Consider the following 15883-nt stretch of genomic DNA (forward strand, 5'->3'; position numbering starts at 1 on the left):
AATCTTTCTGTCATTCTTTGCTGTTCTTTATATTCTTTCCAATCTTCTGACATGCCACCCATCTTTGCATAATTATATACTTTTTCTTTAAGTTTGATACTGTCTTTAACTTTTTTGGTTAGCCACGGATGGTGGGCCCTCCCATTGGGATTTTTCTTTCTCATTGGAATGTATCTATTCTGTGTATTCTGAAATATCCCTTTAAATGTCTGCCACTGAACTTCTATTGACATATCCCTTAACCTCATTTGCCAGTTCACTTTAGCTAGCTCTGCTTTCATGCCCTCATAGTTGCCCTTATTTATGTTTAAAACACTAATCTTGGATGCACTCGTTTCTCCCTCAAAATGAATGTAAAATTCAATCATATTATGATCGCTGCTATCTAGGGGTGCTTCACTAGGAGGTTATCAATTAATCCTATCTCATTGCTCAACACCAGACCTAGCATAGCCTGCTCCCTGGTTGGCTCCAGAACGTGCTGTTCTCAGAAACTATCCTGAAAACGTTCCATGAACTCTTCATCTGCTGCCTTGCCCATCTGGTTTTTCCAGTCTATATGTAGATTAAGATCCCCTATGATTATTGCTGTACCATTGTGGTGGATTTACCAATCTCTCCAACCTTGTTCTCATCTCTCTCAGAGGTTGCATACAATTCAAGTTCTCCACGTTCTCTCTCGAACACTGTGGAGTAGTGTGTGAAACATCAGAGACTATTGGTTCTCTGTTCAAGTTGTCTTTCTGATCTTTCAAGTGTGCTTCTATTTCTTCTCACTCTGCCACTTTCAGTCTCACAAAGATAAGATCTTGGATTTTGTCTTTTCCAGTACTTAGCCTTCTTGATTTTAATCTCTAATCTAGGCGAATTCACCTGATTGGAGTTCTGGTAAATCATGCACTCTATTGAGTTGATTGTAGTTCCTGTTCTGATTTTCACGATATTCATCCTTCTCCCTTACTCATTCCATATCAGTTGCTTTTAGGCACGGCATGAGCGTATGTGGAAGAACAGGAAGTTGAGTCCGTAGTCTTCTTCCTATCAGAAGTTCTGATGGAGCTAATCCATTCTGAAGTGGTGTGGAACAGTAGCTCAGCAGTGCTAAGTTATCATCATTCTTTTTTAACAAAGCTTTTATCGTTCTTACTACTCCTGTGGCCTCTCCATTTTCTTGTGAGTACCTGGATGAACTAGTTGTGTGGACAAATCAATAGTCTCCTATAAAATTATTGAACCATTCATTTGCAAACTGTGGGTCATTGCCTGAAATGACAAGCTCTGGAATGCCATTTGTGGCAAAAATTTCTTTTAGTGAATTAATGACTTCTTCTGAGGTTGTACTATGAAGACGTTTAACCTCAACCCATCAGGAGTAATAGTCAACAACTATGAGGGATGTCTTTCCCTTAAGCTCAAACAGGTCCATTCTGAGGCGTTCCCAAAGCCTGGATGGGAATGAGGATACCATCAGTGATCCTTTTTGCTCTTGGCAATGGATTGCACAGGTGATGCAGCTCAAAATCATTTCCTCCAATGATTTTGAGGTCCCTGGCCACCAGACTGAGTTTTACACTCTAGCAAGGTACTTTGTAATGCCCAGGTGTCCCTGGCATATTCTCTAAAGGATCTTGAGTCTGAGGACTCTTGGTATGACCAACCTCTCATCATAAATCAGTAAGTCATCCATGACACTGATTCGTCTACGTTGCCCGAAGTATTGTTTCAGGATGAAATTATTTGGAACATATTCTGGCCATCCATTTTTGCACTATTCTCTAATTTTAGCACATTCTTCATCCGCTTTTTGGGCTTGTCGAATTTAATTCGACCTCTGTGTTGCTACTGGTAAGCATTTTGTGATTAATGAGGTATATGATTCTACATCCTCAATGAAACTTAAGTCCTGTTCAGGCTTCTCAACAGGAATGTGTGACAATGCATCTGCTGTTTTTGCTATTTGCCTTGGTCATTTTTGTCCAGCTTCTTCACCGGCTGCTCATGGGAAATCTTCTGCCTGGTTTGTTCCAGGTTTTCCAATTCATCATCTTGATTCGCACCCCATCCACCACCTTAATCATTCACTCCCTCCACCACCCTTGCACAGTGGCAGCAGTGTACATCATATAGAAGATGTACTGCAGCAACGCACCATGACTCTTTAGACAATACCTCCCAAACCCATCACTTCTACCACCTAGAAAGACAAAGGCACCATGGGAACACCACCACCTGCAAGTTCCCCTCCAAGCTACACACCATCCTGACTTGGAACTGATCACCGTTTGTTCTCTGTCGCTGGGACAAAATCTTGGAATTCCCTTCCTAACAGCACTGTGGGTATACCTACTCCAGAAGGACTGCAGCAGTTCAAGTTGGCAGCTCATAGCCACTTTTTCAAAGGCAATTAGGGATGGGCAATAATTGCTGGCCTAGCCAGTGATGCTCACATCTCATGAAAGAAAAGCGAACACCAAACAATTTAGTTAGCGTTATCAGAATAGATATTGTACAATATCTCAGCAATTGTAGACCACAATGGAAATGCATAAAAGGGTCACTCATGCCAATAGCATCTGAACTTGTGAATTTGAAGTAGTGGATTTTCATGATATAATGAAAATGCTGGTGCAAAGCTGGAGAATTTGAAAATGGTAAGGCAACATTGCAAAGGATAGAGGAAAGCCAAATAGCAAATAAGGCAATGCCAGGATAGACTAGATGCAAGGGAAAGAAGCAGAAAGCATAAGAATAAATGAAGAACCATGTAATAAGCCTAAGGGTAAAGCAAGAAGCACAAGAGACAGAAGTAAGAGGCTGGGGAAAGAACTGACATCAGTTTCTTGCTGTCAGTTTTTCTAGTCAACCTATTTTACAATTTTAGCATATTCTGCATTATCCCTTGTATTTTCTGCTGGGAAAATATTCCACATTTAATTTTTGAATGCCATTAAGGCCTTGTGCCATTCAATACCTTGTATGCAGTATAACTGTCAGTTGAACAGTCTGTTTTACGTTTCCTCACAATCCTTGTCATTTTTATTTTTGACAGTAAAATTAGATATCTCTTTACAAAACCTGGAGCACAAAAGTTTTACTGGAACTTGGAATGTTATCTGTCAAAATTAACTTTGAAAATATTAAATTAGAAAATTTTAATTGAAGCAAAGTTCATTAATAGTTTGCATGTAAATGACTGATTTTACTTAACTGGTGAGTAACTAACTATACCATATAGACCAAGAAAACCAACTACTCCTTGCAATTCTAAAACACCTTTAACATAATAAAACATGTCAAAGCATTTAATGGAGGCAGATTCAAACAAGATTTGACATTGAGCCATTTAGGAGCTATGCTTGTTCAAAGAGTTAGGTTTTAAGGACTGTCTTAAAGGAGGAAAGAGAAGGGATTTAGGGGAGAAATTCTAGAGGTTAGGACCTTGGGAGCTGAAGGCACGGCAGCTAATGTTGGAGTAAATAAAAATGCGGATGAGCAAGTGGCCAGGATTGGAGGAATGCAGATATCTCAGGGCTGGAGGAGGTCATGAGTTATGGAGAGGTGGGGTCATGGAGGAATTTGAATGCAACAACAGAAGAATTTTAAAATCAAGATGTTGTCAGACCAGAAGCCAATGTAGATCAGCAAGCATAGGGGTGATGGGTCAACAGGACTTGGTGTGAATTATGATATAGGGCATCAGAGGTTTGAATGAGCTCAAGTTGACATAGGGTGGAAGATGGAACCTTGTCCAGCAGAACATTGAGATAGTCAAATCTCAAAGTAATAAAGAAATGAGTGAGAGTTTCAGCAGAAGATGAACTGAGGTAGGAATGAAGACAGGAGTTGTTCTGAAGGAGGAAATAGGGGTTCTTGTAATAGAGCTGTTTTTGGTGGGAAACTCATCTTAGGGTCAGATAGAATGTCAGGGTTATGAAAAGCCTGATTCAGACAGCTTCAGGCAGTGACTGGAAAGTGCGATGGCTAGGGAACAGAGTTTGCAGAAAGACAATGGCTTTGATCTTCCCAATACTTGGTTAGAGGAAATTTCTGCTCACCCAATACTGATTGTCAGACAGCAACAAATCACATAAAGTCAAAGGCAAGTTGCTGGGGGGGATAGGGGCCTGGTGGTTGTGGATCAGGGGACATGGGGAGGAAGGTCATGGTGGATAACCAATTGTGAAGAGCCTCTCAGCAGGCTCCTGGATCCAGAAGGAAGATGTAAGGGCATTCACCTCTTGAATCCACCAAGACATCACCTCAATGAAGGTGCCAGGGTTCCCAATACACCCTTTGATCAGTTTGACACCTTCCCAACCTCCAGCTTTAGTTGAAGCTGGAAATGGGGATTGGAGGTGGATTTGGGTTGAGAACCAGATTTCTCAGACTTTAAGCACCATCCCATCTAACTCACCCACTCTTTTAGGTTAAAATTCAGCCCATTATTTCTTGGAGTGAATGCACAGCTTGTTTGAGTCATCAAAGAACAGCTGAACTGATGTAAGGTTGAGTGCATTGAACACAGAAAAGACTATGGACCCTGACAACACCCCTGCCGTAGGTTTGAAGACCTGTGCTCTAGAATTAGCTGTATCCCTAGCCAAACTGTTGAAGTACAGCTACATCACTGTCATCTATACAACAAAGTGGGAATTTGCTTAGCTACATCCTGACCAGAAAAAGTAGGGTAAAACTGACCAGACTAATTACTATCCTGTCAACCTTTTCCAAATCATTAGCAAAATGATTAAAAGAGTTGGCAACGGCATTATATAGTCACACCTATTGGCAAATCACCTGCTCATCTTTGCTCAATTCACGTTCCTCCAGGGGCTATTCGACTTCAGTGGTGATTTGACGGTTATTGCTCTTGACGCCAAGTTAGTATTCAACCAAATGTGGTTGCAAGGAGTGATCACAGGAAGACCCCTCCACCATTCTACCTAACACGAAGGAAGATGGTTGTTGTTGGAGGTCAATCATCTTAGCCTTAAGACTTCATTAAAGGAATTCTCCATTGCATTGTCCTAGGTCCAACTATCTTCCAACTTAACCACTGGTTTTCTATTCCTAAGAGGATGTCTCCAAACTTTCAGAACTGGGAGAAGGACCTTGACCCTCTGGGCCTGAGCCTGAGGAGAAGTTTTCTACAACAAAGACCGATTTTGCCTTGCACCTTCAATTGAAATTTCCACTTCATGTGATATGTCTGCCTGTGACCTGACTCAGATCTGAACTGGTTTCAGGCACAACTTGTGCCGGAGTAACTACTGGTACTCTGCTCGTATCCCAACTACCTAATTCATAAGACTCATTTGATTCTTCCTAACTGTCTGCTTCTTCGTGAACCTCGGAAGGTAAAACATGATCTACATGTACAAACCTAACGTCCCCACTACCAAACACCTTGACCAAAAATGTGCGAGGACCACATATTTTCAGAATCTTCCTGGTAACCACTTCAACCACTTATGATAATGTTCTTTCACCTTAACCTTCTGGTTCAACTGAAGGCTGCTTTCTCTCACTCTATCCCCTATCATAACTCTCTTTCTGCCTGAATTGTTTGTCTTCTTTTGATTGTGCTAAGTCAAGCTTTGCAATGAAAGTCTCATTCTAGGTTGTCTTCTAACAAACAATTCAGTTGGAGTTCTACCAGTAGGGGTGTAAGGTGTGTTACAATAAATAACCAAAAAAAAGCCAGTTTGTGATTCAATGACAACTGATGTTTCTTCCAATTTGTATCGAGGCTTTTCTTAACAAGAGGATGCTTAACAATTTGTACTATGTTGAAAGTAAAATACTGTGGATGCTAGAAATCTGAAATAAAAACAGAAAATGCTGGAAAAACTCAGCAGGTCAGGCAGCATCTGTAGAGAGAGAAACAGAGTTGGCATTTTAAGTCCGTATGACTCTTCTTCAACAGATGCTGCCAGACCTGCTGAGTTTTTCCAGGATTTCTATTTTTATTTTATATTATATAAATATATATATATTATTAATTTGTACTATACATTCTGCAGCTCCATTTCAAGCAGGGTGGAACTCTAGTGTGCTTTACCCCAATCATTCTCATGAAATTTGCAAACTCTTCTGAATAAAACTGAGGTCTGGGAATTTCCCCGGGAACCCATAAGCAGCAAGCAAACTTCACAAAATATCTAGAGTTTTGCTAATTTTTGTTCAATTCATCGGAAACCCTCAACACCACTTCAAATGGCTATCACAATGAGTAGCTATTACCCTTCAAATTCTGCAAAATCTATGTGCAGCCTTGGCCATACTGGCTATTTCCATGGTTGCAAAAGTGCTGATGGAGGCTTCTTATCTACAGCTTGACATACTCTAAACTATTTCACTGTGTCTTCTATGTCCTTATCTAACTCTGACCACCAAAGATAGCTTCTTGCCAGACTCTTTGTCAAGCTCATCCCTAATTATTGATCATGAAAACCACATAGCAACTGCGATCTGTACCTTTCAGGAATTACAGCTCTGGTTCCCCACAAAACACATCCTTTCTCAATTGACAATTCATTCTTGTGCATAAAAAATGGCGTGATTTCTAAATCCAGCATCTATGTTAGCCATCTATTTGCGAAAAAGTCGTACTTATTTGGTCAAGATGTTTGGTAGTGGAGACATTAGGTTTGTACGTATAGATCATGTTTTACCTTCAGAGGTTCATAAAGAAGAAGAAAGTTGGGAAGAATCAAATGGGTCTGATGATTTGGATAGTTGGGATACGAGTAGATTACTGGCACATGAAACATCACGGCCCTACTCCATGTGGAGAAGCATCACTTGAGAACTCAATCTTTTTGGACCCACCGTAATGTACAAGCATTGTATCATCTACCAATTGACTGTTACACAATTTGAATGCCTTTGTCCAATTCCACAGAATATCTTTCCTTAGGAGCTCATTCAACAGGTGGAATAAGTTTTCCAAAACAAAAACAGAATTACCTGGAAAAACTCAGCAGGTCTGGCAGCATCGGCGGAGAAGAAAAGAGTTGATGTTTCGAGTCCTCATGACCCTTCAGCAGAACTGAGTAAAGTTAGGAGAGGGGTGAAATGAACTGACCATAGTAATTCACTGGGCCCCCAAAAAAATTTGTGTTCAGAGATATTTTGAGAGTGTGGCACATTTCTTATTGCTTGAACCTTACTCTAGGCTGGATGTAACCCATCTGTGCCTACCTTTTGACCCAAATACTCTACAGAGTTTTGAAGCATTTCAGATTCGTGTGCCTTCGCCCAAACCCCATGCTTTTCCAAACATTGGAGCACCTTATTCAGCCTGTCTCATGGGTCTGCCTGTTCGGAGCTGAAATAAGTACCTCATCCAAATGGCACACCACTCCCTGACTTCCTTGCCATTTTTTTTCATTATCCCTTGAAAAATTCTAGAGGCTGAAGAAACACCAGATGTCAGCCTATGAAACTGAAATAGATGTATGTGTGTATGAATAGTCAAATATGACTTGGACTCATTATCTAACTCAAGTTGCAGATAGTCATTTGTCAGATCGAATCTAACTTTGAAAAAAAGCTGACTTCCTGACAACATTGCGAACAGACCCTCCATGTTTGGCAGAGTAATGAGTAGATTACATTCTAGTACCTGATTTACAGTTGCCTTATATTCCTCATATATTCTTACACTACCAACTGACTTTGGTACTACCACTATGAGAGTAGCCCAATTACTCTGTTCTACCTTAGAGATAATGTCCTCAGTCTCAAGTCTTTTCAGCTCTTGCAATACTTGCTCCTCTAGAGCATAGGATGAGGCCTGCAATACACCAGTCTTGCATTCTGCTGAACAACATTAGCCTTGTATCCTTGAGTCAATTTGTTGGTTTCACTAAGCACCCGAAGGTACTTTTTGATCATGCCATTTTGTGTTGTGAATTTCAATCCAGCCCAAAAATGCTCATTCCAATTTAATCTTAGTGCTGCTAACCAATTTCTTCCTAACAGGGCTGATTTTTCACTCTTCACCACAATGATCAGCAATTTTTGCACATTGCTCATTGTAGGTGACTGGAACCGACACAGTTTCCATTTCTATCTCCTCCATAACTTTCTAAATCTATGCGTGATTTCTCCAGCTGATGCTGACTTAATTTTTTACATATTGAGATTGAGGAATCACATTAATACACCAATACACCTGGGTCGACCTCCATGTTTGCCAGAGCTCCTTCTTTTGCTACTTGGACTACAGTACCCTACGAGATTCCACTAGATATCCTTGTGCTTCAGATCATATGGGTCTCAACCAAACTCACATCGATCTGGTGCCTTTTTGAAACCATATTCAGTTATGTGCGTTTCCTCCAGCCAACATTTTCTCTGTTTACATTCTTTCTACATGCCTCAGCAAAATGACTCTTCTTGCAGCTGTAACACTCTGCCTTCACAAATGGACAGTTCTGTGCCCAGGGTTGGCCTAAGCACCAGTAACAAGACTTTGTTGTACCACTGCTACTGCTAATTGCCGCAGTTGGGGCCTTCTTCTTATTAGGCTGCAGCTTATTTACTTCAGCAGGTGACTGGTGGTTGTTAACTCTGACCTTTCTCAAGTAATGTTCCACCATGTCCTTGGGCAATGCTGTTTGGCAAGCTATATTGAAAGTTAAGTTTGGCAACGTCATCAACTTACTGTGAATGCTTTCAATTTTTAAACCATGCACAAATCTGTCCCACAATGCTCTCTCTTGGAATTCTCCAAAATTATAATGGATGGACAGCTTTCCAAACTCTCCAATGTGTTCATTGGGCAACTGATTCCTTGTTCCAAGCCAAATGGGTGTATCGGTTAGTGTGATTCCTGAATCTCTATACCGTAAAAAGTTGAGTCAGCATCAGCTGGAGAAATCGTGTTTTCTGCAAACTCCAACGGCTTGGGACTGTCATGCTGCTCAAGCTTACACAAAATGCCTGACAACGGCATGTCTTTTGGCTTTTCAGTGTGTTCTTTAGTGTTTCACAAACTTCTGGACCTGCTTCCATTAAAAATATCACTCTGTTTCTTTCCCCCACTGCCTGATTAATAGCTGGGTTATCAGGATCTTTGTGGATATTATGAGCAGTGAAAAACATCCTTACACGCTCCACAAACACACTAAAAGACTATCGGTCATGGCTGTACTCTCCTAGATGCTCAATTATACCTGATGCAGCAATCTTGAAAGGTCAGTCCACCCACATGTACAAACAGCCTTTTCTCTAAGATCAGGTTTTTAAGCCTATTTCTCAGGGGAAAAAAAAACCCTCAGTTCCTCTGCTGTTTTTTTTTTCTGAAAGCTTCTCTAAATTTATTCAGCTGGGGAATCCACGATCGTATCCTCAGCACCAGACTGTGATATCTTTTCAGAAACACTGGTGTATACACATGAACGGCACAATTGTCTGTCATTTTACGTAGCCCGTTCAACCTTACAGTTGGCAAACCTCATCCAAGGGTGGGATGAGGTTTTTGTTATTAAATAAAATAAAAATAGAAATTTGTGCGCAGCATTTTTATAATCGATATGTTCAGATCCCTGACTGTGATGCTTGGACATTTTTTCCTGACTTTAAAAGCTTTATTTCTTTGAGTTTTGGGTCTTCAGCTCCCTGAGGCAGCTCTCTGCCTTCGGGGAGCTTTCTGTCAGCGCTTGCCCGTACCCACATTGACGTCATCATCCGCCCTCCTCCCGCCCCCACCCCAGCAGCGCTGAGCTTTTCCACGCATGCTTAATGCTGGCTGGCTGTTAATTGGTCAGCCAGTGTGAAATCGCGGTTAGGGACCGAACGTGGTCGGCAGTCTGTTTCCCAACCACTCCCGGACCTGCTGAGCTGAAAATTCAGGCCATGGATTTCTAATACCTAACTGAACTAGATAGTATTGCAGGAATTATTGTAAGTGAAGAGTCAGGTTTGGTGTTTTGAATAGGCTCATTCTTATGAAGATTTAATACAAGGATGCCGGTACATGAACAATTGAGATAACTAAGATATGGATTTCATTTTATGCATTCAAGGGGCATGAGCATGTTTGGCAAGGCCAGCATTTATTACCCATCATGAGGAGGTGGTGGTGAGCTACAGTCCGTGGTGTAGGTGCACCTATAGTGCTGACCTTGCCCCACCCACCACTTGCTGAAAGCCGATTGCATTTCTACTTCTTCCCATGACCTTTCTGATGAAAGGTCACAGGCCTGAGACATTAACTCTTTTTCTTTTCACAATGCTGCCATAACCTGCTGAGTATTTCCAACATTGCCTGTTTTTGTTTCAAATTTCTAGTGTCCGCAGTATTCTGCTTTCCTTTAATTTAATCCCTCGTTTAGATGAAGGAGAAATCTATAAACCCAATTATTTGCACAGTTATTACTTTACTTGTATTTATTCCAGCAATGCTACAAATATTAAAAATTACCGACAAGACACAGAGTCCCTTCCCACCCACACCCACTGCCATTCTTTATGCATGAGTCACTGGCAGATAAAATTTCTGGCCTATGTTACTTGCTGTCAAAGCCCTGTACAATCGGCAAAGCTGCACAAAATTGGAGCTACCGTGATTGTGTATACCGACTGCTTACCCCTTTTTTAATGTTTCCTTAATTTGTTACATAAACATCAAAATGCTCAGTTATGGACAGGGATGAGAGAGAACCAAAAACCCCAATTCCCTTACCTTAATGTCTGTAATCAGTGTGTTTTTGAAAAGAAAGATGTGCATGTTTCTTAACTCCTGAGTGTGTGGCTAATTTGAATAACCAGTAGCAAGCTTTAGTGGATTTAAATAAAAAGGATTACTTATTCACACAATCATTCCAAAAGTCTCATGTTACGTCACTCACTCGGCACACACATACACACGCTGAAGTAAAATACAGTTAAAGAGAATAGTGCACTTTACAAGTTGTAAACAAGAAGTAGTTTGTAATTCATGTGTTTGGCTCATCTCATGAAAAAGCATGCATTGCAAGCCTGGTGAAGATGATGTTTGCACTCCTGAATGGTAGTCTAGGTAGATTCAATGGCCAGAGTCGTGTATTAGAATATCCTCAAAGAGATGGATTTTCAACAGGTCACAAAGTTAGTTACTTGTATCCTCCATACCAGAAGGTCAGGTTTCTGTACTGGTGGCCTTGAAAAGGAACAACCTTTGGAGACCTTAAGAGGTTGCAGTCTCTCCTTTTAAGATAAGGCATAGATATTGCTGCCTTTGCTGCTGCATGGTTTCCAGACTGACTCTTTCTCCCTAGTTATCATCACAACTAAATTCGTTATCGCAAGCTAGTTTCACTCAGTTGGCCACATGACCCATATTTTTTTTGGTTCATCCAAAATGATTTAAAGTTAGAAGCTATTACTATACAATGGAGAATGGATGGTGGCCTTTCACACCACTTATGATTTGACAGTTTTCTCCACAGCTCCCATTATAAACTCGCAAGTCTGAAAATCTAGGAGTCCATTGTTTTTAAGTTTTGGGTAAGTCTACAAACAATAGGAGTATGAATTACACAAATGGTTTTGTCTTGGAATGTCCATTCAAGGGTGGGACTCCACCCATCATTCAATTGGTAACTTTCCAGAGACTTGAGATGCTTCTAAGTCTATGGGCAGAATTTAGCCCTTTTCGGGCGGGATCAGTGAGGTTGGGCAGGGGGTGTTGGGAAGCTGACCTCTGCCTGCAATTGAGGCTGGAAGGCAATTTCACACTGGTGGGCCAATTAAGGCCTGCCCAGCGTGAAACACAAGCAGCAGCACCCAGCACTGCCTGTGTGGGCAGGGGGAGGAGGCCGAGAGGGGCGAGCACGAACTTCACGAGTGCACACATGAGAATCTCCCCGAGGCACAGTGCTGCCTCAGAGAGATGAAGAGTTTTCAAAAAAAAAATACAGAATTGAAAAATGTTATAAAACATGTCCCCTCATGTGACTCTGTCACATGAGCAGAGACATGAGACTTTAATGGCCTTAACAGGCCTTTTAACTGTTGGCGGGCGCACGCGGGAATTGACTGTGCGTTGACGTTAGGATGCTCGCCCAAGGTCAATGCAAGTCATTTTACGTTTGAGAGGGTCGGGCACCTGCTAACTTGCCAAGGTAAAAATTTTGCCCTATGTAAAAATTGCAAAAAGTCACCTGACCCTCAGTAGCCATCTTAGCAGCCTTTTAATGTCCATTTTTAAAATGAATAGGCAGCTCAAGAAAATTCTATGTTGAATCCTGTCCATTTTTAAAGTTATGGATATGACATGCCTTTACTGGGCATGACTTCAGTGATAGCTTTTCCTGCTGATAATATGTTCTCAGGCAGTTGAGTTTTCATTTTGGACACAATGATTGATTTGGGTGCATATTGGGCCCAAAATTGTACTAGTTTTGTGAAGGTTTTTTTTGCTTAACTTCCCATTCAGATTCATTTGCATATCACCGAATGTGACCTGAACCAATGTATTTTTTAATTGATTTAAATACACATATTATGCAGGCTTAATTTGCATGGTTTGGTTGGCAGCTCCATTTTCAGGAGAATTGAAATATCCTGTTCCAGTTTAAGTCATCCATCTGAATGTAGCAAACAAAAATATTTTGCAAATGGGTGGAATAAGTAAATTTTCGCTCAAGTTTCCACCCCAAATTAATTTCAAATCGCTAAACTTAAAATCTTCCATGAACCTGTGTAAATGGGCAACATTTTAGAATGTAACATTTCTTAAAAACTGTAATGAAAATAATCATGTTTTATTTAAAAGTGATAAGTTGGCATGGTCAGAATCTGAAGTCATGGCGTATGCACTAATGACAGTGGCGCATTGGTTAAGACTGAGATGCAGGTGTGGGGTCATCAGCCTCTCATTGACCCCCAGCTGGAGTTCGAAGAGCATGGCAGCTATCCTGTTCCTCATGGCAAAACCAACTCCATTGATGCGGGGGTCACAGTCTGACTTCCCTTTCAAGAAGAAGGTGTATCATCTACTGGCCTCCCTCAGCTGCCCCTCCCCAATGGGCCGAGTTTTGCTAAGAACAGCGATGTCGAATGTGTGCCCTCAGTAGCTTCCGAGCCACGATGGCAGTTCGTCTTTCTGGGCGATCACTGTTTGAGTTGTCAACAAGTGTTCTTACATTTCAGGTTCTGAAGTTTAGTTTTTTCTTGTTTCGACCACAGAGATGGTGATCTCTCTTCAACACCTTGTAGAAGAGGCTTGGCCTGACCTTAAACATCGCCAAGATGAAGGTCCTTCGCCAACTTCCCCCGGGCCAGTTGAACATCACCCCACCCCGCCATCCACGTAGATAGGGTGGCTCCGGAGTATGTGCAGCACTTCCCTTATCTCGGCAGCCACCTCTCGCAGGGGACTACCATGGATGAGGATGTCCAACACCAAGTCAACAGTACCAGTGCTACCTTCTTCACGCTGCGTCAATGTGTCTTTGACAACAGGGATCTTTGCAAGTCAACAAAAGTTCTGGTTTATCAGGCTGTTGTGTTGACCAGTCTCCTCTACTGCAGCGAAACATGGACTGACCACCAACGCCACACTAAAATCCTTGAGAGCTTCCATCAGTGCTGCTTGTATTGAATCCTGGGGATTTAATGGGAGGACTGCTGGACTAACGCGAGCATCCTCCATGAAGCTGCGTCTACCAGTATTGAAGCCCTGCTCTTGCGGAACCAACTCCGATGGACAGGCCATTGCATCCAGATGCCCAAAAACTGCCACGCTCGGCAGGTTCTCTTCTCACAGCTCAAAGGGCAGCCAAAGGAAAACGTATAAGGATTCACTCAAGGTCGCCCTAAAGGATGGAGGCATTAACACCACTGACTGGGAGGAAATTTTTTTTAAATTCATTTGTGGGAATCACTGGCTAGACCAGTATTTATTGTCCATCCCTAATTACCCTTGTGCAGAGGGCATTTTTAAGAGTCAACCACATAACATGTAGGCCAGACCCAGTGAGGACAGCAGGTTTCCTTCCCTGAAGGATATTAGTGAACCAGATGAGTTTTTATGACAATCATTAGACTTTTAATTCTAGATATTTATTGAATTCAAATTCTGCCATCTGCCTTGGTGGGATTTGAATCTGAGTCCCCAGAGGATTATGCTGGCTCTCTGGATTACTAGTCCAGGGACAATACCACTACGCCACCACCTCCCTAAATTTCAGCAGGTCTGGCAGTATCGGCGGAGAAGAAATCAGTTAACGTTTCGAGCCTTCATGGCCCTGTTCTGCCGAAGGGCCATGAAGGCTCGAAACGTTAACTGATTTCTTCTCCGCCGATGCTGCCAGACCTGCTGAGTTTTTCCAGGTAATTCTGTTTTTGTTTTGGATTTCCAGCATCTGCAGTAGCTTTTAGCTTTTTGTTTTTACCTCCCTAAATTTATTTGGCTCTATACCTCTCCTTCCTCCTTTAAGATGCTTCTTAAAACCCATGGCCTGAATCTTCTGGTCAGCATACGGGGGTGGGCCCCGCTCACCAATGCATAAAATTATGTGCGGTAATGTTGGGCGTGCATCCCGACATCACCGCGCGTCATTCTGATCTTCAGTTCGGTGGGTGCGCACTGGAGTCGGCTGCACGCCCTCCGAACTGTCAAAGACCTGTTAAGACCATTAATTAATTCATTTAACTGATTCTCAGAGCTGCCTGTCCAATCTTAAGGTTGGTGGGCAGGCAAAGATCCCAGGCAGCCTTCACATTTATCATGAAACCTCATCCACGGGCGGGACGAAGTTCCATGAAATGTTTATTAATTAAATAAATTTTTAAATTAAAATTCATTGACATGTCCCAGCTCATGTAACACTGTCACATGAGGGGACATGCCTGTATAATTTTTTCTTTTTTTTTGAAGTTTTCATAAAGAAAATAATCTCCCTGAGGCAGCCCTGTACCTCAGGGAGATTTCTGAGCTCTTTCGCTGAACGCTTCTGGGTGCGCACCACGCTGGGCGGGCCTTAATTGGCCTGCCCACGTAAAATGGCAGCGCGCAGCTGATCACGGGTGGTGATAGGCTGCACACCCGGTCCCACCCAGCCCATCCGATGGGGAGAATGTTCTTCCCCATGTCTTTGACTTAACTGCTTATGTGGCTTGGTGCCACATTTTGTTTGATAATGCTCCTGTGAAATGTCTAATTGGGATGCTTTTTATTGTGTTAAGAACAGTATATAAATGTAATTTGTTGCTGTAGGCCTGGTTATATGCAACATTGTTGTCAGTCTAAACATATTGCAGTCAACATTATGGCTCACACTGTCTGAAGCCTCATATTTTCAGGTCACCATGTTATCAGGCATAGAGGCCTACATGATTGAATAAATGCAGTGAAATGTAGCTAGTAGAGGCCCAGAATACCAGGAGTTGATGCAAAGCCCAAAATTCTTTGTAAATGAAGGTACCTCCCCATCATGCAGCTGGAGCATCTGACCAGCCAATGCAGATGCTGAGAATCTGATTCCAAAAGACACTTCAGGAAGGCCATTTCAAAAATAATAAAATGTCACTTAGAGATGTTGCTCTATTTGTTCTAGGCTAACTTTACCTGCATGCCCACCTTGGCAAGTTGTCCATTGACCAGTTCTTCAGTGGGGACTTTGTGCTTCATGGAAAAAAAATAATAGTTTAAGGACAACCACTAATCCATCACAGTTGCTGGCATCCAACGTGTTGGCTCCTAACCTCATGGCAATCTCAGTTTGTCATTTGCTGCATACTGAGAGCCACACACAATATGTAAATGAGCTGATTGCTTTTTTGACTATTATGCATAATGTTATTGGTTTCATTCAAGCAGGAAAGGAAATCAATGAGAGGTAATTTTACAGAAATAGATAATATAGTTAAGGGTAGGTAACATTACTTT

The sequence above is a fragment of the Cetorhinus maximus genome, chromosome 10 (genome assembly GCF_964194155.1).
Source record: "Cetorhinus maximus chromosome 10, sCetMax3.hap1.1, whole genome shotgun sequence".
In the NCBI taxonomy this organism is placed as follows: Eukaryota; Metazoa; Chordata; class Chondrichthyes; order Lamniformes; family Cetorhinidae; genus Cetorhinus; species Cetorhinus maximus.